Below are 22069 nucleotides of genomic sequence, written 5' to 3' on the forward strand. Positions count from 1 at the left end.
GGAAGTTTAGGGGTCAATATTCAAATGGTTAAGTTTGGGACTTAGTCTGATAAACTGCAAGTTATAAATTTCCCACGACTCTGACCACCTTTGATTTATTCTGCTGTTTAACTGGAAAAAAGATAGCCAGATAAGTTGGAGGCATTCCAGAAGCATTCCAGAGCGAAATTATATTAACCAGATAATTTATCTGGCTAGCTCCAGTAATCAGATTTAGCTGGATAAGTTATCCAGCTAAGTCTAGTCGTACCAGAGAGCAGTCCTAAAGTTAGCGGGATAGGTTTATTTGGATAACTAGGACCTTATCCATTTAAATTCAGTAAAGAACCTAATTGGCAATGCTCTGCTGAATATCTGTGACAATTTATCTGGCTAATTTTAGCCAGAAAAATTGTCCGCTCATCACACAGCTGAATATGGACCCCCTTCGAAATTGTGGTTTGTCCAGCTAAGTCCCCAACTTAGCTGGACAAACCATCTGAATACTGACCCCATTTGGCTTTTCCCATTAAACTTACAGATCTCGCCCAAAATTTACACAAATAAAAATATTTACAAAATAAAAAATAGAAAAAGGAAATAAAATAGAAAATCATTTACTTTTCCATCCAACAGAATTTCTCAACTCAACCAATCTCAGTGGACTTCCTCCTTATGCATGATTTCTTAATACTGGAATTCCTTTATATTGATACCAAGAACATCTTAGTCATGAAAGCTCTTACATAATCCATTCCACTTTAGTTCCAAACTGAGACTATCTCCAGGGGACAGGGCTGACACTATGTGGGTTATGGGCCTGGTGTGATTCAGTCGCAGTGGTTCCTACCTCTGAGTGGGTCAGTGGGGAGAGGAGTCTGAGGTTTATGAACTGGAGGAGCGAGAGCTTCTGGCTCAGTTGCAAATGTTTATGTATACAGGCCACTGTAAATCCTGCCCCTCTGTAACTCACAAACCACGGGAAGTGATGTTAATCTGAGGTATAACTACTGTGGTAGCACAGGGACCCCAAAGCTCCGACTGGACCTCTCACACAAAAGATGGCCCTGCCCATGGGTGGAAGTGGAACTAGAGGAGCGACTAGAGGTAGGAGTGGAGGAGTAGCCTAGTAGTTAGAGCAGCAGGCTATAAACCACAAAAACCAGGATTTAAATCTCACTACTGGTCCCTGTGACCTTTGGCAAGTCACTTTACCCTCATTGCCTCAGATACAAAGATCAGCATGCTCATGTGTCAGCCCAGGGACACAGGTATTTTATAAAGTGCGTGTGTATATGCATGCACGTAATAAAATAGCCTGGCCACGCGTACATGAGAACCAGATTTTAAGTGGTCGAGATGCAAATACATCTTCTACCATATAAATTGGGGCATTTTAAAAGTGGCACGCGTTGACACGATTCCCAGTTTTACCAGTTGATACCCAGTTTGCCCAGTTAAGTGAGAGGTCCTCCAAGCCCTCTAGTTTAATAGCCTTCACTTCCCCCTCTTAGTCCTGACCCTTAACATCCTGCAGATCTTCCTAGTTTTCTTTAATTTTTAACTTGCAGGTTTTCAATAGCAGAAGTAAAATTGCGCGGCAGGAGACCTTGGCATGTCACAAATCACATAAGTATTTATGCATACATCTCAGGTTCTCGCCCCTAAACACCCATGCCCTGCCCAAATCACATCCGAAATCTGCCCCTTTTTGAAAACTTTCAAGATGTGCATGCTTCGGCATTTATGCACGTATCCAGACAGCTTTTAACATCCGCTCAGTGTGCGTGAGCCGGACTTATTTGCACATCGCCTGATTGATATGCGTATCGGGCATTTAAAATTCACCTTTTAGATTATAAACCCACTGGGGATAAGGAAATACCTACAGTAACTGAATATAATCCACTTTGAGGTGCCAAAAATATAAAATAATGTAATATTTTTTACAATCATTATTTTGCTATAAAGGGGCATGGTTAGGGTAATTTTCTGATATCGCATAGCTGTTTTACTGCAACACGTGTTAAATTTAACGCACACATGATATTTTCACATCACACGCTGAGACGTGCCCAGACAGGCCTTTATCGCATTTTGGGCTGCTGCTGCTGCTGCAAGAGAGAGAGCTTTATAAGGCTCTCCTATAAGTAAACTATTTATACCATTGTAAGAGGGGCAACTAGTAACTTGTTTTGGGGGGCAGCTTTTCATGCACAGTCAGAGATATGAACAGCACAGTACACATCAGTTAAGATTTTTGTTATGACCGTCGGCTGCAGCTGTCCGCAGCCAATCCAACTCACATCAATGTCATGCCTGGCTCTCCACTCCTGGTGAACTCGCGGCTGTGGTCAGCAGCTACCGCCGTGTTCCTGCTGGCTCTCCATGCCCCACGTGGTGACTCGGATGCCGCCGACCAACGCTTTGACTCCAGGCCTCCTTAGGCACGCTCGTCATCTCTCCTCCCTTTAAAGGCCGAATGGCGGGAACTCCAGGGTCGTCCCTGGCTGATGACATCACAAGCCTGAGTTATTTAAGCACCTCCTTTAGCCTACGCTAACTGTCTTGGCAACGAGTTCCCTGAGCTCCTCTTGTGCTTGTTCCTATTCTCCGGACCTATGGTTCTTGCCTTGGATCTCTGCTCGCTGACTGCGGACTCTGGCTCTGAGTACCCGCTCCTCGGGCCTGCTCTGCTCTTCCTTTCCTGGAACTCTGTCTCCACGCTTCCCTGCTCCTCGGGGTAGCTGCTGCACTACTTCACCAGAGATCCTGCCTCTACCCTTCCCCGCTCCTCGGGATAGCCTCAGAGTTACTACACCAGAGATCCTGTCTCTACGCTTCCTCGCTCCTCGGGGTAGCCTCAGTGTCATATACCAGAGACCCTGTCTCCACGCTTCCCCGCTCCTCGGGGCAGTCTCTACATTACTACACCAGAGATCCCGTCTCCACGCTTCCCCACTCCTCAGGGCAGCCTCAGCGTTACCACATCAGGGGTCCTGTCCACGCTCCCTGTTCCTCGGGGCCTGCCCTGCGCGCTTCTGCATTGGAGATCCTTCCTCTGGTATATTCTCTCTCCAGACCTGCCTAGCACTGCGATATTATTGAACTGACTCTCTGTCCCCGCTCCTTGGGGCACCCTGCAGTACTACTACAGTGCAGGCGCCTGCGATCACATGGCTGTGATGCAGGCAGTTCTTCTACACCTCCTCTCTGTTGGGCCACAGTCTTGGTCCTGTTGCCTTTGTCTCCAGTCAACCTATCCTCCAGAAGGTGAGGACCTGTGGGGCCTAACCCCTCAGGTACCGTCAAACCCTACCTCGGGCCAAGGGACCAAGAAACCTACAAAACCTAACAGATTGCCAAGTCCATGGACCCGGCAAAGGTCTCAGCTATACAGGCCATTCCTGGCTTGGCACAAAGGATCAGCGAGCAACAAAAGCTCCTGGAAACACTAGCAGCTGCCATAGACAATTTGAGCACCCGATTGGATTCCGCCATGACTATAACCACGACATCTCCCAAGTTCAACGCTCCTACCTCTATGCCGGTTCCTCGGCCGACTGTTTCATTGCTGGCACCTCCACGCTTCTCTGGAAACCGCCTGATGTGCAGAGGTTTCCTGAACCAATGTTACATGCACTTCTGCCTGCAACTGGCTTATTTCCCAGATGTGATTACCAAGACCACTTACATCCTTTCTCTCTTGGATGGCAAGGCCTTGGCCTGGGCTTCACCCCTCTGGGAGCGTGCTGACCTGGTCCTTCGAGAGCTGCCCAGGTTTCTTGCATTATTTCGCTCTGTCTTTGATGACCCTGGCAGAATATCCGCTTCTGGATCCTTGCTTCTCCATCTCCGACAGGGCACCAGGTCCTTGACAGATTACATCATAGATTTCTGGACCCTGGCGTCAGAACTCCATTGGGACCCTGACTCTCTTCAATCCATTTTTCTCGAGGGACTGAGCTCTCGAATCAAAGATGAGTTGGCAGCCCGCGAATTGCCTGCATCTTTGGACGCTTTAATAGATCTTGCTGGGCGGATTGACTGCTATCTCCAGGAGCATTCACAGGAGACCCGAGCTTCCAGAAGATATATGCTAAGCTCGTCCTGCATTCAACACTCTTCTTCCCCAAGGCTGGACTCGGCTCAACACAAGGCTGAGGAAGAACCTATGCAAATGTGTCAGAGCAAGCTTTTGCCCAAAGAATGACACCGTGCCAACAATCAGGCCTCTGCTTATATTGCGGCAAATCCAGACACACCTTAGCCACATGTCCTAGCTCTCCGGGAAATTCCAGGCCTAGGTTCAGCAGAAGGACAGCTCCTAGGCCTAACTTCACCTTATCCTCCATTGACTCTGCCTATCTCTATCAAGCTGGACAATCAAGAGTTCCATACCCTGGCTCTTGTGGACTCTGTGCTGGTGGAAATTTTATTTTAAAACAGTTGACGGAACACCTCCGGATTCCAAATATCTGCTCCCCAGTACCGCTACTCCTTTTTTCCATCCACGGAGAGCCACTGCCTGGTCAGGTTACCCATACCACAGCCCCTATCCTTCTCTGCACTGGGTCCCTGCAAGTGGAGTCCATCTCCTTCCACATTCTGGTCAAGGCTATACATCCTGTGGGCTTGGGCCTGCCATGGCTACAACAGCACACCCCCCAGTTTGACTTACAACTTTCCCGCTGGGGTTCCTCCAGCCACGCCAACTGTCTGGAGCCCATCTCGCCTTTGCCCTGCCTTAGTACTTCGCTTTTACCTCCTGGCCTTCCTCCTCATTACTCAGCTTATGCAAATGTCTTCTCCAAAAAGGCCGCGGACACTCTGCCTCCAGAGTGTGCAATCAACTTGTTACCCAAACTTGTTACCCAACATTGTTACCCAACATTGAACCTCCTCGGGGCAGAATCTACCCATTGTCGCTCACAGTGACTCAGGCCATGTCGGAGTACATCCGCGAGAACCTAGCTAAGGGGTTCATTTGACCCTCCAAGTCTCCCGCCGGAGCATGTTTTTTCTTTGTAGGGAAAAAAGATGGATCGCTCCGTCTCTGCATCGACTACCGGGGTTTGAACGAGATTAGCCTGAGACCACTATTCACTACCTTTAATATCTGAACTTTTTGACAGGCTCCAGGGAGCGAAAATCTTCTCCAAATTGGATCTCAGGGGAGCCTATAATTTAGTTCGAATCTGCAAAGGAGATGAATGGAAGACAACTTTTAATACTCAAGATGGCTACTTTGAATACCTTCTGATGTCGTTTGGCCTTTGCAACGCCCCGGCTATCTTCTAGAATTTGATGAATGAGGTCTTCAGGGATATGTTATACCAATGTGTTGTGGTCTATCTTGACGATATTTTAGTGTTCTCCAAAGACCTGCAGAGCATTATTATGGGCGATTTGGTAAATGATTCTCATAGTCTTTTGAAAGAAAAAAAAATGCTTATACAGCTTGCTCTGCAATTCTTTTCTTATGTAGCCCCTGTGCTAGGGTACGCTTCAATAAGACATAGGGCACACTTTAAATAGCGGGGCTAACTCTATGGTTCCACAACACCCTCCTCTCTCTTTTCTGGTTCAGGGTCCTCTGTCAGGAGGAAAGACCACCTCCTGGGCCCTAGGCGCTAGCTAACTATTCCTTTATAACTGACAATGATGAAAGTAGACACAGTAGATATTCTAACATAATTTTACTGAGTAAATTGTTCAAACACAAAAATGACATTGTCCATCAGTCTCTCATAGAACATATATATATATCCAGGAACTCAAATCTGTAAACCTGTGACTCTGTATTTAGGTTTGTATATATAAAAAAAAAGAGCCACAAATCCCAAATAATGATACCAATACAAACAGGGAAACAAGATGCCAATCTTTCTATGAAAAACAGTCTATAATGTGATGAAATAAACATCAGTGATTAACTTATTTCCACATCAGCAAGCCAGACAGTGTGCCCTGCATATCACGGGCCACTCGAACAGCACATTCATACATGGAAAACAATGGCAACATTTTTTGCTCAACTCAATTTCTTATTTTTTTTTATATTGCAATTAAAAGTAAAGTCCAATCTTTAAAGGACAATGGTCCTGCAACATTGAAAATCAAAGCCCAACAACGGCCGATGTTTCGAGGTGAGCTTCGTCAGGAGCTGTGCATAATTTAAATCCTCACTTCTTAAAGCGAACTAAAGTCATCCACGCGGACAAACACGTCTCTCAGCAACTTCACACTGTGTTTAGGTACATCTCTGAGCCTTTGGTACATCTCTTACAGGTGAATTTTGAAAGGAGTTACTTGTGTAAATGTAGCATACTATCGTAGCAATTTTCAAAAGCCATTTACGTGCATAAAGTGTACTTAAGCAACAAAACGAAGGATGCCACAAGAGCGTCTTTTTCAAACTTTAATGAAGGAGATGTAAAATAAATTGCGAATGAAAAAGACGCTCTTGTGGCATCCTTCGTTTTGTTGCTTTCCTACGGTTTCACTGGATCGCCTACCCTGCTGTTTTTTGGGTCCTAAAGTGTACTTAATGCAGGTAAATCCTATGGACAATTCAATGGCATATACTGCAGCAATTTTCAAAAGCCCACTTACATGGCTAAGTGCATTTCATGTGTAAGACCCATTTTTAAGCAAGTAAATGCTTTTGAAAATCAGGCCCTTAGCATTCCTTCCTCATCCTTGAACTGAATATGAAGCTTCCCTGGACCACTTGGACTCCAGTACTCCTTTCTCTTAAGACTCCCCTTAAAATATCCTGGATCCACAGCTCCTCTTTCCTCAGGTACCAGATCGGCACTTTTCGGCTGATGGATGGCTTGCTTCTCCTCTTTCCTCCCAGAGTTTGAACTCTGTTGGATATCCACTTCTTCTTCACTTGCTGGTTGAGCAATTCGATCCCCTGGATCAGGGGGAAAACAGCTGAAAAAAACGGATCCCCTCCTACTCCAGCTGGGGAAGAAAGGTGGCTGGAAACTTCCTCCCAAGCTAAAATCAGTTTCTCAGAAACGAATATTAAAAAATCAGTAGGAGTAAATCCACAATTCACTGGCTGTGAGTTTAACATTTAAAAACTGCCTTACTTCTTCTAGGGCTTTTTACCCTAAGGCTCATGGCCTTACTTGTACAGATTAACAGGAACTGAACAGAAAAGCTCCTTCCTTCTCAAAAGAAAACTTAAAATCCACACAGACCACTAGGGGTCTCTGTCCTATTCAGACACAGGAAACAACCATTGCAGCAACCTCACATGGGGATGCTGTGACATAAATGGCCTCATCTACAAGGTCTCATCTTTGTGGGCCATTTATGCCACGGAATCCCCATGTGAGGTCGTCTGGGTGCTTGACAAATTACCAAAGAGGCGCTGCTGTCAGTGGCTCTGGTTGTTAGATGGCTCAAGAGCCAGATAGGTGCACTCTTCAGTGGAACGCGCATGTGTGTTAGTATGCACATGCACATCCTGCCAGTCACCAATAGACAGACCCGATTTCCTTAACATATTAGATAGACAGATATATCTATATCTTATATTTGACAGAGTGGAGGTGTGGCCTGCTGGTTGAAGCAGTGAGCTGTGCAACAGGAGGCCTGGGTTTTAGGTCCCACTGATGTTTCTTATGGGCTTGGGTGGGTCGCTTCTTCCTCCATTGCTTCAGGTGCAGACTTGGATTTTTGGTGATATGGGGTTCCTGCAGTGCCTGAATATAATCCACCCTGAAGTATCATAAAAGGTGGAATTAAAAAAATAGTTTAAGGTAAATATAATTAAGATATAGATAAGTTTCTGGATCCTAGTTTTGTCCTTACCTCTTTCTCTATTTATTTATAGTTTCGGCTCTTCTCCCTCCCTATACAACCAGAGTGGCAAAATATGGTCCATGCTGGGGGGGACCGACGTTTGTCTCATTTCAGTACAACTGCTTATTAAATAATTGCATTGCTTGGCACCTATTATATTGACTTAAGTTTCATTTGAGGTCTAAGGATCCTTATGCGTATCTGCACTTCACTTGATTTATTGTGTTTGTACCATTGTGTGTACTGCTCTTCTTCTCCACCTTCAATTTACTGTGTGCTTGGACTGAGGAGTTTCATGGCTACATCTCTGTCCAGTGATATTTTCAGTTATTCAGAGCAAGACTTCAACTCGCTACTATCGGATGCGTCCCTCTTCTCTGAGATATCATCTGTTCTTTCCTCTGTGACGTGGTCAGAAAACAATCTGCTGCAGAAATAGGCCACGCGGGCGGAACTGCCTGCAGCCACTCTGGTGGAATATTAGCAGAGTGAGATGGGATTCCTCATGCTTCTTCGGATCTGGAAAGAACCCCAACTCCATATTGAAGATCCTGAATTCCTCACCTTATGGAACCAGATTCTTAACAAGTGTTCATTTGATCTTATCATTTTGATTGTTGAAACAACCAAACGTGCAGCTACTACTTATCAGGAGAAGGTCAATGCACACTTGGAAGATCTTAAAACTCACACTCCTGTTGTCTTCTTTGCTGACCAACTGCCTGATTTCAATAAGAATCTGCAGAAATTTCATTGTGACCTGAAGGCTACCAAATACAAGAAGTTTTTGAGGGACGAATTCGATTACTCCAAGATTGTTTGATGCATAATATATAATCTATAGTATAGGATTTGTTAGATTGCCATGAAAATTAATTGATATGAGTACAGCAGTTGTCATTCTTTGAATAAAGCTTTCTCTTATGGTAACTTGTATTTTAGACAACTTATCCCTTTTCACTGATATTAGTAATCTTGTGGAAGACAGAGGTACTATAAAAGGTATATACGTAATAAAAATAATAAACTGATTCCTTTGTATGTGTAATAGATCTTACAGGGTCATTCATCAAAATGCATTATGGCATTAACGTGCGCAATAATGCATTAACACCATAACACATGCGATAGTTATGTTATTGCATGGTGGAAATGCACATGTTTTGAAGGGGCGGGATCGGGGAGGGTTTGGGAGGGATTAATGAAATTGAGGGGCAATTGAGGGGCAATATCGCATGTTTTAACGCCAGAAAAATAACTACACCTTTTTACCTGGCATTAAGCTGTGTGATATGCCCGAAACGGCCATAATAAGATTTGCGATAAAGATTGTAAATTGCATGGCTGACAGAAAGAGCAAGAGCCTCTAGTCTAGGGAGACCATCACAGTAATCAACTATTTATATCACTATAGGAGGGCCAGCTAATAAACTTGAGGTAAGATTTTGGTGGTGATTTAGAGTTTTGGGGCCAGTTTGACATGCAGAGTGAGATGTACGAACAGCACAGTAGACCTCAGTGAAGATTTTACGTCATTTGGCGTGAGGAAAGTCTCACAAAGTTGAGATTTCTACAATGTTCTCTCGCCCTAGCTTGACAATAGTGATATAGCTTATTTGATAAAGGGAGATGCTCATCGGCCATTCATATATTGGAATGTCAGATGAAATGAGGTGTAGCACGTAATTGAAGCACTGGAATCGATTTTCCCTTGAAGAAGGCTGCAGTGGCGAAACAAATTGGATCCTGTTGTTTGTTGGGACGGGACATATTATATAATGTGAGTGTGTGGATGGATATGATATGAATGTAAATGGATGATTTGATAAGTGAAGAATGAGTACCGCATGTGATTGATTTTTGGAATATGTGATTACAATTTTATATGGTTAATATATACTTGTTTTGTATATCAGTGCTGCATATACAAAGTTTTAATGTTTAATATGTTATGATGTATTTATGTTAATGAAAACTTTTTGTAAAGCTCATAATAAATGTGTATTAAGTTGAGATTCATTATTATTTTTTCCAGCAGAATATACCAATTACACCTTTGCTTACACAGAAAGAAGTTCAAATATTATACTATTGTTATTGATAAGAGAAAATATAAATGTAAAACATTTCATGAGTTTGAAGTATACTTTAATGTGGTTCTGTCATCCTTTAAAAGGAATTAATTGTGATGAATTTATATTTCCAGATAGCATAATTAGGTATACTGGTTACTGTGCAGTATTGTTTAGAACAGTGATGGTGAACCTATTTTTCTCAGTTTGATATGGATCTATCTGTCACTGAGTCACTTATTGGCTACTCGCAAGCGGTCAGTCTTTGGCTACAACAAAACAACCTGATTCTTAATCTTAAAAAGACTGAAGTTTTGTGGCTTAGCAGTCTTCCAATCCCTTCTCAGTTGCTTGGTTTTACAATTGAAGACATACCTCTCAATTTTGTCAGTGTTATTACAGATCTTAGTTTTTTGTTTGATTCACTGCTTTGTCTGAAACCGCAGTTAGGGGCTTTTATAAAATTGTCCTTTAAAGTCAGAATGGTCTGTCCTCTGAAATATCTTCTATCGGTGAAGGATTATAGAACTACTGTCCAGGCATTTATTTTAATTACAATGGATTTTATTGTTAAGTCTCTTTACATTGAGTTACCTAATTATATGTTGCATGGCTTTGCAGGCTATACAAAATGCTGCTGGCTTGTCTAGTGGTATCCTGTCCAGCACGAGATCATATTATGCCAGATTTAAAACATCTTCTCTGGCTTACAATCACCCAGAAAATTCAATTTAAGGTCACTGTCATGGTATTTAAAGACTTTCAAGCGGTCAACCCTGCTTACTTAGCTGATAGACTTGAGGTCTGTGGATAACATCTTTTTGGCCATACCAACGGTAAAGTTGTTGTGCCTGCATGCCATTTGTAATTGAGCTTTTTCGTTAGGGGACCCATCCTCTGGAATAGGTGCCATTAAATTTTCAGAGTATTACTGACTATAAGCTATTTAGGAAAAGCATGAAAATGTATCTTTTCCAAAATGCTTTCTCTTGACTCGTTTCTTCTTGCCTGGAATATTTGTATTCTGATTTATGTATTATTACGTTGTAATTGTTTTATCTCTGTTTTATTATAGATGCTGCTTTGTGCACAACTTAGTAGGGTATTTCCAATGTCAGCAGTATAAAAAAAAAAGTGTAAATAAGTAACCTATGGTATGAGTATCCATGGTAGTTGATGTAAATCTGTTAGGAAAGCTCTGAGTTAGAACTGGGAGTTAGCAATCTGTAATAAATCTGCAGTTAGTTAGACTGCAGAGTAGCAATCTGTTCTTATTGGCTCCTAAAGAAGGAGGAGTCAGCAATCTGATATAGTTGTGGGTGGATCCCTGGACCGGTGGCAGATGACCACGCCCCCAGGAGGATATCCTGAGAGGGACCACCGGCTAGGCTTGAATATGGAGACAGACACACATTAGTTCTTTTATTAAAAAGGATTTTGAAACCACCAAAGGTGGCAGTAGTGAGCTGAGCTGATATGCCCGGCAGGGCTGTAGTTCCTCAGGTACTGGAACAGCGATCCAGGATGGCTGAGATGTTGAGAAACTGTAGAAAGTGAGTAGGCAGAGTAGGCAGAGTTCATGAACAGAACTAGATGACAAAACTCACATAAGGTCTCAAGGAAGCTCAGGTGCTGGAAAGGTGTTTAGGCCCTCGAGGCGAGAGTACCTGGTTCCAGGGAAAGCTCTGAGAGAGCGATAGTAACTCACAATTGTTTGTAGCAGTGATAGTTTCCAAGTAGTAGAGAATCTTCAGAGTGTCCAGGAACATGGGCCCTTGAGGAACGAGTACCGGTTCCTATCTATAATCTGAAAGTAAAGAAAAAGAGCGAGGCCCCCAAGGAGTGGGTACCTCTGGTAAGTCCGAGGAGGCAGAGTAGCTTGGGGGGAGGAGTCCATAGGTAGGGAGACACATTCCCATACCCAACCCCTTGCTAACTCAGCTACTTTAAATATTGGAAGTGGAAGACGTCAACTCAGGGGGACGCCCCTGAGGTTCGCGCTCTTGTTGATACTTCAATCAGAGCGCGTGCGCCCTAGGTTTCAGGCAACATGGCGGATCTGCAACGTCGAGCCGGTCCGGGGACGCCGGAGGGAGACAGCATGGAGACGCCGCGGCAGCCAGCCATCCATCAGACCCGGAGGGAGTCACCATAGAGGTAAAGAGGGTGGAGTGAGGGCGGAGTGAGGGCGTCGAGCAGCGACGGTCGCAACAGTAGTACTCATTGCTACAACTGCTTGTTGTATATAATATTGGATAGATTATTTCAACCAAAGTAGGAGCTGAAAATTTTTCATAAGGTGATATTAGGTTTACCAAAATATTTTAAGTGCTGTATTAGCTACTTTGAACTACTGGGTTTGTAACTCGTGGAGAAGAGTCTACTCAGTGGGAATTGATAGAGGTTTATAAAATTATGAGTGGGGTATAAGAGGTAAATAAGGAAAGGGTATTTACCCTTTCAAATTGTACTAAAACTAGGGGACACTCAATGAAACTAGCAGGTAGCAGATTTAAAACAAATCAGAGAAAGTAATTTTTCACTACATACACAATTATGCTATTGACTTTTACTGGTGGATATGGCCAAGGCATCTAGCATAGCTGGATTTAAAAGAGGTTTGGACAGGATCCTGGAGGAAAAATCCATAAACAATTATTAGCCAAGTGGACTTGGAGAAAGTCACTGCTTATCCCTGGGAATGAGCAACAAGGAATTGGATCTACCCTTCGGAATCTGCCTGGTTCCTCCTAATGACCCGCATTGGTCACTGTCAGAGACGGGATGCTAAGCTCGATGGATCATTGGTCTGATCCAGCATGGCACATCTTATGTTCTTTGAGCCTCAGCAGAAGGGCTAGCAAGTGGGGGGAAGGGACCTGCCAGGGAGAGCCTCAGCAGAAGATGGCAGGGCTCCTTGATCCTTGGGCTGGGGAGTGTTATGTTGGGGCCACCAGGTCCCCATTGCTCTTCATATATGTGTGTGTAGAGGACCATGGGTGAAGTCAGGCAAATGAGATTCTCAACTTGTGGAAGAGGGGAGGGGATGAAATACCCCATGCTAACTCATCCGTTCACTCTGGGTTAGCATGGGGGATTTCACTATGCACCACATGGAAGCTGCACTTTACTTTGTACTCTTACTTATATTTATTTATATTACCTTTTTGGACTTAAAAGTGTGCCAGAGGCTTATGTAGCCTTTCTTCTGTTTGTGTCTAAGAAGGCTAGGGCACACTCAATCCTGGAGCTAAATCCCTGCACATAGACACAAATCCAGAACAGCCCTGGATTCTTTGATTGGGGGAGGGGGAGGGGAGGATAAACTCTAGGCCCTGGGTGCTGGGGTGCACACACCTTCTCTCCGGGTGTACTCCAAGGGGGTCATTTTCAAAGGAGTTACGCATGTAAATGTGACATACTATCGTAGCAATTTTCAAAAGCTATTTACTCGAGTAAAGTGCACTTACTTGAGTAAATCCTATGGACAATTCAATGGCATATATTGTAGCAATTTTGAAAAGCCCACTTACTTGAGTAAAGTGTATTTACTCGAGCAAAAACCAGTTTTGCTCGAGTAAATGCTTTTTAAAATCTACCCCATAGTCTCTTGGGGAACTCTCTGTCCCTGTGCCAATAATCATGCTCAATACTTATGTGCGGTGTTTCAAAAATAAAGTTTACCATAGTAAGTCTTCAGTAGTTATCATCTGGTATCAAAACACATTTCCTCACTGTTACATCCATAATTCATCCACAGTCTCAGTCCTGCTTTCTGGGAGTAAGTGTCCCTCAGGGTGCTGTGCATTAGAATAACCGCTCCTCCCAGGTTTTGGAAGTATGGGCTCCCAGTATGGAATGGGGTCCCCTAAGCCAACCATGGGTCTCTCTTCCCAAAAGGGAAAAGGCACGGGAGGCCCCCAGATCTTGTCACAGAGTCCAATCCGCACTGTCCTTCCAGTTCCTGAGGTGACTCCAGTGGGTGTCCCAGCTCTTTTCTCTGATGTTAAACTGGATCTTTCTGGTTGAAAGTCCCCAAAAATCAGCACCGCAGGGGAACTCCTCTCTCCCCGCTCCTGGGCAGGAAGGGAGGGCAAAAGCTTCCTCCCAAAGCCAAAGGTCAAAAATAAAATCTTCTCAGATACCAAAGCCCCAAACTCCCTTCAGACGAGCCGCCCGTGTCCATCCACACTTTGTGAGATGGGAGCGGCAGGTCTTCTCTACCCCTAATCCTTCCCAAGGGCAGGGCTTTCCTCCCTCCTGGATCCAGCTCTAAGGATTCACAAAAGACAAACTCTAAAAATGTAATCTCCAAAAAGAATAAATCTTGTACTCAGATTTGAGAAAGACCTGCCAGACAGGTTGTGTACTGGAAAGGGCTATGCCTCTCCCCTTCTCCTCTACCTCTGACCATGCGGCTTGGAAGCAGAGACTGGGGAACACCAGAAGAACAGGTAACTAGGTGTCTCCGAAAGCCAGTCACATTGCCACACCACACTGCAAGACACATGCAGACAAAAGCTATCAATTCCAGCATCCATCCAGGAGGCGCTCTTAAGAAGGCTGTGCTCCCCTCCTACCTCTTAACCTGTATCCCAAGCTAGAGCCATCCCAAGGGCTCTCTACACTTGGGCTATTATAAAAAGTAAGAAGTGACTTTCCAATAGACTCTTACTAAAGTAAAGTGAGATAATAACGTGTGTTACTGATGACATTACTAATCCATATATTGGCCCCCTCCATTTGAATCGGAGAATATCATCTAATATAAAACCTTGAAAAAAAAAGGACATATTGTAATTTGATTGTTTAGTTATTACAGTGCTGCTTTAGATTATATATGTGATTACGCAGCGAACGGAAGACACTTCTTTCACTGGATTTTATTTAGTGATATTACCATAGCATAGGTCTAATTGGTGGCAGGCACAACTGTGCCTTTGTCTCTAGTACAGAAACTATAGAATTTTCAGCTACAATAATAAATCAGGAAATATAAACTGGAAGTACTAGCATAACATATTGTATTCATCTGGCAATAGTGATTTACCTAGTATTTTGGTGAGATTTACTGAAGGATTGTGAATCAAAGAATGCGGTGCTAATATCCTCTCGCTGGTGTGAAGAAATAGTAGCCTTCTCAATGCAGAGCAAGTTCACGTGCGTAAAACAAGGTGATGTGGATTGTGATACCTCTCATCAAAAAAAAAAAAAAAAAAAGCAGAGTTTTGTGTTACATAAAGAAACCCATCAGAATGTGCTTCTGAGAGCAACCTGCAAAAAAACAAAAAATCACATCTATTAGTCACTGAAACAAAAGAACTTCACCAGGGTGTGCAATAGTTTCATGCTTTTTTGTACTAAATCATCTGAGAATTCCACATTTTGAACTTTTAGGGTCAGTGAGGTACAAGAAATTGCTCAGTCATTGGGGATCTGCCAGATACTTTTGACCTGGACTGGTCTCTGTCAGAGACAGGACGCTGGCCTCAATGGACCTTGGTTTGACCCAGGCTGTCACTTTTAATGTTCTTATGTTTGCTTCTGATCTTATGATTTGATTGACTGGGGAAAGGCAGAATAAAAAAAGATGGGAACAGTTTACAAATCAGTTTACTTCTGCAATTCTGAAATAGTATATCTTTTGCTGTAAAGAATTTAGGCCCTGTAGCCTCTAGAAAGGTAAAAACTCCCCAGAAAAAGGTTGAGCAAGTAAAAAACATCCCAAAATCTCACAGAGCTCGTTTCAACAAGATTTGCTTGCACAGTTTTTATGCCAAATAAATGGAAATTTTCAAAGAAATTTCCATGCCAAAAAAAACCCAAACATGTTTTAGCAGTGGAAATTGCCTCCCCTGAATACTGCTAAAAGTGTGCGTGCAGTTCAACCTCATGCAGAGTTTTGGGCTGTGTTCGAGGCATTCCCAGGGATGGGGTTAGGGTGGGCACAGAAATAATGCAGGCACATTTATATTTTCAAAAGCATGCATTTTCTAAATAAATTAAAGTATCTGCAGAAAAATCAGTTTCAACCATCTGTTTTTCTTGGCCAGTTTTCAGAGTGAAAGTACACGCACGCTTTCACTTTCAAAATTAGTGCCAAGTCCACCAATGAAAAGATCTTGTGGATTTTAGATGCAATGCAGGCAGTTTGAAAACTGTGCTCCCCCCCCCACCAAGAGGACCATTTTCCAAGCTATGTGGATAACCCAGGTGAGCTGGTGTGTCTGAGAGGCTAGAAGATACAGAAGGGGCTCATATGTGTGTCCATTTAACCACACTCAAAAGGGAGGTTCTGCTCGGTGTGTTTCGGTTGGGAGGGTTAAAACAGCACACAAACTTGGCATTTCAAATGTATGTACACTATTTTATCTCCCCCTTCTCCACTGCTCGAAGAAAGAGCGGTTGCAAAGAACACGGGGCACAATTATTAAAGAGTGTTGGCTACACCAGCTAAGTAGTAGTTTCCCTTTGAGAATTTGCCTTAAAAACATGTACAGTAAAAGAACTTGCATCTTTTGCAACTCCATTGGATGCTTAAAAGCATCTCCTGAATGAGAAGAGAATGCGCCTTGGGAATTGTAGGATATCAAGGGGCATGTACTCTACTTAGATTTACAGTACAGAGACCCTTTCAGGCAGATTTGCTACAGGCACTTTCCCTAAAATAACAGGTGAACTTAATGAGTTGATTCATCAAACTAATTTGTGTGAGAGAGAAAGAGATCCTCTTTATAGGACCCAGTCTGATATTCTATATATGGACCACTGTGTTGCAGGGGTAGACCCTTGACCTGAAGTGGAGTTGGCGCCGAACGGGAAGGTGGGGCTGACTGGAGCTTCGCCAATACAAAGCCCTCGTTCCCTGCAGGTTGAGCCCTTGGGTACCAGGGCCGGCTGGTCTTAGGCAGGCCTCCACATGGTTGATCCCGGAGAGAGTGTCCAAGGCAGGGTGCCAGGAAGCAGCGGAGATGCAGGGTCCAAAGAAGCAAAGTCCGAAGACAAAGGCCAGGCTCCAGAAGCCTGGACAGACAGAAAGCAAGCAAGCATTAGGAACAAGTTAAGTCCGAGCTTGTGAGTAGGCGAGTGCCTAAGAAAGGCCAAGTCCTAAGACAGTCAGCTGGAGATGAGATCAGGTTCAAGCTGGAGTCAGGGCAGGCAACTGAATATAAGGTCAGATTCAAGCTGAAGTCAGGGCAGGCAGTTGAAGACAAGGTCAGGTCCGAGCAAGGGTCAAAAGCAAAAGGAATCCATCCAGAGAGTAGTCCCGGAACAAGTGAGGGTCAAGCCAGGGAATCCATCCAGGACATAATCAGGTACAAGCGAGGGTCAAGCCAAGGAAATCTGTCCAAAGGGTAGCAAGGATCAGGAGGCTGGAACTGGAACACAAGGACTGGGAACAGGAAACACGAACAAGGCAGCAACGAAACACACGACAGGAAGCATGGAGGCCTGTTGCCAAGGCAAAGACTGAATGGTGGGGCCCACCTTATATGGTAAGGTTGAGAGATGTCATCATCCGGGGCGACAGGAAGGTTTCCTGCCACGGCCTCTTTAAAGTCAGCGAAGGTGCGTGCGCGCACATCTAAGGCAAGCAGGCTGGAACTAGGAGATGACGGCATCTCCCCTCAACACACGTGGGGAGACTGACTGGGACCGGAGGAGGCTGCAGAGCTGCCGGAGGAGCCTGGGAACTTAGCAGGAATGCGAGCGTGTAGGCAACTGCCTACCGGTGCCAAGGAGGAAGGGCCAGGTCTGGGACCCGGGTGTTGCAGGTGAGTGGAGCCGCCCTTTACGCCCCCCTCTTGGAGGTCTGGGTTTGCCTGGATGGGCTTGATGAAACTGCTGAAGGAGCCCTTTATCTAAGAATTTACAGGCTGGTTCCCAAGAATTTTCTTCAGGACCGTACCCCTCCCAATAGAGGAGGTACTCCCAATGGTGGTCTGTCCTCCGGACGTCCAAGACTTCTTGTACTCGGTAGATTGTGAAACTCTCCGAGACAACTTGTGAGGGTACTGGAGCCTTATGGGATGGCCAGGAAAGTACTAGAGGCTTGAGTAGCGAGACATGGGAAGAACTGTGTACTCCCTGCGTAGGTTGCAGACAGAGCTGATAGGTCATTGGGCCAATGCGTCAAGCAACCGGGAAAGGCCTGATATGCCTGGGAGCGACCGATGGGAGGGGAGCTTCAAACGGATATGGCGAGTGCTTAACCATACTTTGTCACCAGGTTGAAATTCAGGAGCAGGTCTACGAAGGGCATCCGAGGATTTCTTGGCACGTGCGGCCGCTTGGCACAATCGTTGGTTAATGTGCATCCATAAGGCCTGAAGGGCGTCCGTATTTGCCTGGGCTGCTGGAGAAGGCACCGAAAGGGGGTATTAGGTTATGTGACCCAAATGGTAGAGCAACATTCTTACCTGACTCAGGCTGGGAAAGAGGTAGCCCTGGCATTCCCAAAGGTAGTTTTGGCATATCCATGGGCGGAGAGCAGACAGGATACTCGAAGACAGTCTGAATCCAGGGGCAGGTATCGGACAGGGTAATCCAGGGACAGTCCAGTTCAGGGCTGGCAGCAGACAAAGGTAATCCAAAAACAGTCCAAGTAACGAGACAGGCAGCAGGCAAGGGTAATCCAGAGGTGATCCAGGTAAAAAGGCAGGCAGCATACAAGGGTAATCTAGAGGCAATCCAGGTAAGAAGGCAGGCAGCAGACATGGGTAATCCAGAGGCAATCCAGGTAAGGAGGCAGGCAGCAGACAAGGGTAATCCAGAGGCAGACAAGGTAGCAAGGCAGGCAGCAGACAAGGGTAATCCAGAGGTGATCCAGGAAACAAGGCAGGCAGCATACAAGGGTAATCTAGAGGCAATCCAGGTAGCAAGGCAGGCAGCAGACATGGGTAATCCAGAGGCAATCCAGATAAGGAGGCAGGCAGCAGACAAGGGTAATCCAGAGGCAGTCCAGGTAGCAAGGCAGGCAGCAGACAAGGGTAATCCAGAGGCAGACAAGGTAGCAAGGCAGGCAGCAGACAAGGGTAATCCAGAGGCAATCCAGGTAGCAAGGCAGGCAGCAGACAAGGGTAATCCAGAGGCAGTCCAGGTAGCAAGGCAGGCAGCAGACAAGGGTAATTCAGAGGCAGTCCAAATCAGAAGCAAGGCAACGAACTCCGAAGACAGCACCACCACAAGTGAGAAAATTCAGCCCACGGGAGCAGTTGGGCCCAGTTGTCTTGCTGGTCATTGGAGTAAGCACGGAGAAAGCACTTGAGGGAGCGGTTCATCCACTCAGCTTGGCCATTGGGTATGGTAAGTAGTTGTTAGGCTGATGGAGATTCTGAATTTTTGCATAGAGAGCGCCAGTAGTGGGCGACAAACTGAGGGCCCCCTGTCAGAGGCGATGTCTTGTCTTCAGGCAATCCATGGAGATGGAAAACGTGGAGAAAGAACATATGTGCAAGTTCGGGTGCCGAGGGCAAGGTGAGAAGTGGAACAAAATGAGCCATCTTCGAGAATCTGTCCATGACTACCCAGATGACAGTGTTCCCCATCGAGATTGGAAGGTCAACCATGAAATTGGTGGACAGGTGAGTCCAGGGTTCTTCAGGGGCAGACAGAGGCTGCAGCAGGCCCCCAGGTCGGCCCACAGGAGGTTTCTGTTGAGTACCCATAGGACAGGAGTCTATGTAAGCACGCGTGTCAGAGGACATGGTGGGCCACCAGTAGTAGCACTGTAGGAGGGACATAGTCCTGGTGCGTCCAGGATGGCCAGCTATTCACGAAGCCTGTGGGCACCACTGTTTTCCCTGCAGGCACATCACAGTGGCAGACAAGGAAATGCAGATTGGGTCAATGATATACCGAGGTTCGTCTTGAGAATCCTTGGGTTCAAAAGAATGAGACAAGGCGTCAGCCTGGAGATTCTTCTCGGTTAGATGATATCAAAGATCAAAGTCAAATCAGTAAAGAATAACGCCCAGTGGGCCTGGCAAGCGTTTAAATGCTGGGCATGCCAGAGATGCTCCAGGTTCTTGTGGTCAGTGAAAATTGTGGACCGATGTTGGGTGCCCTCCAGCCAGGGGCGCCATTACTCGAGAGCAAGTTTGATTGCGAGTAGTTCTCGATCCCCAATGCTATAGCTTCTCTCCGTGGGGGAGAACTTATGGAAATAGGAGGAACAGGGACGCAGAACCCCTTTTGGAGAATGCTGACTCAACACTGCCCCAGCTCAATAGCAGAAGCATCAACTTCAGTGATGCAGGGGCGGTTCGGGTCTAGGTGTCGCAAACAGCGTCCTAGCAAGAAGGCATCTTTCAATGCTTGAAAGGCCGAATTTGCCTCTGGGGTCCAGTTCTTCGTGTCACTTTCCTTACAGGTAAGGGCCGTGGCAACCAGAGAGTAATCGACTATGAAGTGGCGGTAGTAGTTGGAAAAACCAAGGAACCACTGGAGTGCTCGGAGGCCGATAGGTCGGGGCCAATCTTGGATGTTTCGTAGCTTACCGGGGTCTGTGGAGAAGCCATGTGGGAAATGATATATCCCAGGAAGAGTAAGCTCTGCTTCTCAAATAAGCACTTATCTAGCTTGGCAAAAAGGTGATTCTCCTGCAGGCGCTGCAGCACCATGCAGACATCCAAACAATGGGTAGCAAGATCCTTAGAAAAGATAAGGATGTCATCTAGGTACGTGACAACTTTCATATAGAGCAGGTCACAAAAGATTTTGTTGATCATGCGTTGGAACACCGCAGGTGCGTTGCAAAGGCAAAATGGCATCACAAGGTATTCGTAATGTCCATCCCTAGTATTAAAAGCTGTCTTCCAGACATCTTCGAGACGGATACGAACCACGTTGTAGGCTCCACGTAAATCCAGCTTGGTGAAAATGGTTGCCCCTTGGAGGCGATCGAACAACTCATTAATCAAAGGCAGCGGGTACTTATCCTTGCAAGTGATGGCATTCAAGCTGCGATAGTCTATGCATAGTCATAGTGACCCATCCTTCTTGATGACAAAGAAGAAGCCTGCACTAGCAGGTGACGTGAAGGGACGGATAAAGCCTTTAGACAAGTTTTCTTGGATATAACCTGACCTAGCTCAGGTCTCAGGTACACAGAAAAGGGGTAAGTTCTGCCCCTAGGGGGTGTGGTACCCGGTAACAGGTCAATGGGGCAGTCAAACTCATGGTGTGGCGGGAGGATGTCAGCCTTCTGCTTCAAGAACACATCCCCAAAGTCAATGTATGGCGCAGGGAGGCCTGAGACAGTGACCACCAGCGGGATCACAGAAGGTGGTTCCACTCTCCTGAAGCAGCTGCGATGACAAGCAGAACTCCATTTGGCAAGTTGTTGGGTCTTCCAATCAAAGTGGGGCGAGTGGCGTTGAAGCCATGGTAACCCTAAAACCACTTAATGGATGGACTTATCCAGGATGAAGAATTCTACCTCCTCATCATGCAGAACTCCAAAGAGGAGGTGAACAGGAACGGTGACCTGAAAGATCCTTCCAGGTAGAGGGTCACCGTGAATGGAGGCGATGAGTAGTGGTTTCTTGATAGGATGAGTAGGAATGCCCAGAAGTTGGGTCAAGACCTTCACGAGTAAGTTCCCGCCAGTTCCTGAATCGACCAAAGCCAAGGTGGGGGAAGGAACAAGAGTTCCAGGTCAAGGTAAGCGTTAGCTGGGGGGCCGGAGAGGTAGCGCCTAAGTTCAGGACCCCTACTGAAGTCAGGCCAGTGAGTTTCCCGGACAGATGTGACATGAAGACAGGCGGTGTCCTGCAGGTCCACAGTACAAGCACAGACCCGAATGCCTCCATCTAAGGTGCTCCCTGAGGATGAGGCCTCCACGTCCCAGCTGCATGGGTTCCTCAAACTTAGTAGACAGCAGAGCTCTGCTGGTTGTGGGGCTCACCGCAGATGGAGAGCGAGAACATTCTGCAGCGGGGCACCAGGGTACCCGGCGTCCTGGTGGTGCTCCTGAAGGTGATGGTCTAAGCGACCTGCAAGGTCGATGAGATCCTCGAGAGAGGAGGGTAGTTCGCGGGCTGCAAGCTCATCTTTGAGTTGAGGCAACAGGCCATCTAGGTAAATGGCTCAGACGCAATCCTCCTGCCAGCCCAACTCCGTTGTGAAGGTCTGGAATTCTATAGTATATTCATTGAGCACTCAAGGTCAGGTCCGAACAACGGTCAAAAGCCAAG

At 45.7% G+C, this 22069-nt stretch overlaps 1 protein-coding gene across 3 annotated transcripts in view; it reads right to left on the bottom strand.

The window, feature by feature from the left end:
* Nucleotides 1-22069, bottom strand: part of LOC115084589 (C-C chemokine receptor type 5-like) — a 47624-nt gene that overhangs the window by 15302 nt on the left and 10253 nt on the right. For 2 of the 3 annotated variants that reach the window (XM_029589652.1, XM_029589654.1), the window contains exon 2: nt 14923-15146. The gene's annotated coding sequence lies outside the window, so the exon portion shown is untranslated. Of the gene's footprint in view, nt 1-2285; nt 2490-14922; nt 15147-22069 lie in introns of all 3 variants that reach the window. The other variant, XM_029589655.1, reaches the window with a different exon arrangement.

The sequence above is a fragment of the Rhinatrema bivittatum genome, chromosome 2 (genome assembly GCF_901001135.1).
Source record: "Rhinatrema bivittatum chromosome 2, aRhiBiv1.1, whole genome shotgun sequence".
Taxonomy (NCBI): domain Eukaryota; kingdom Metazoa; phylum Chordata; class Amphibia; order Gymnophiona; family Rhinatrematidae; genus Rhinatrema; species Rhinatrema bivittatum.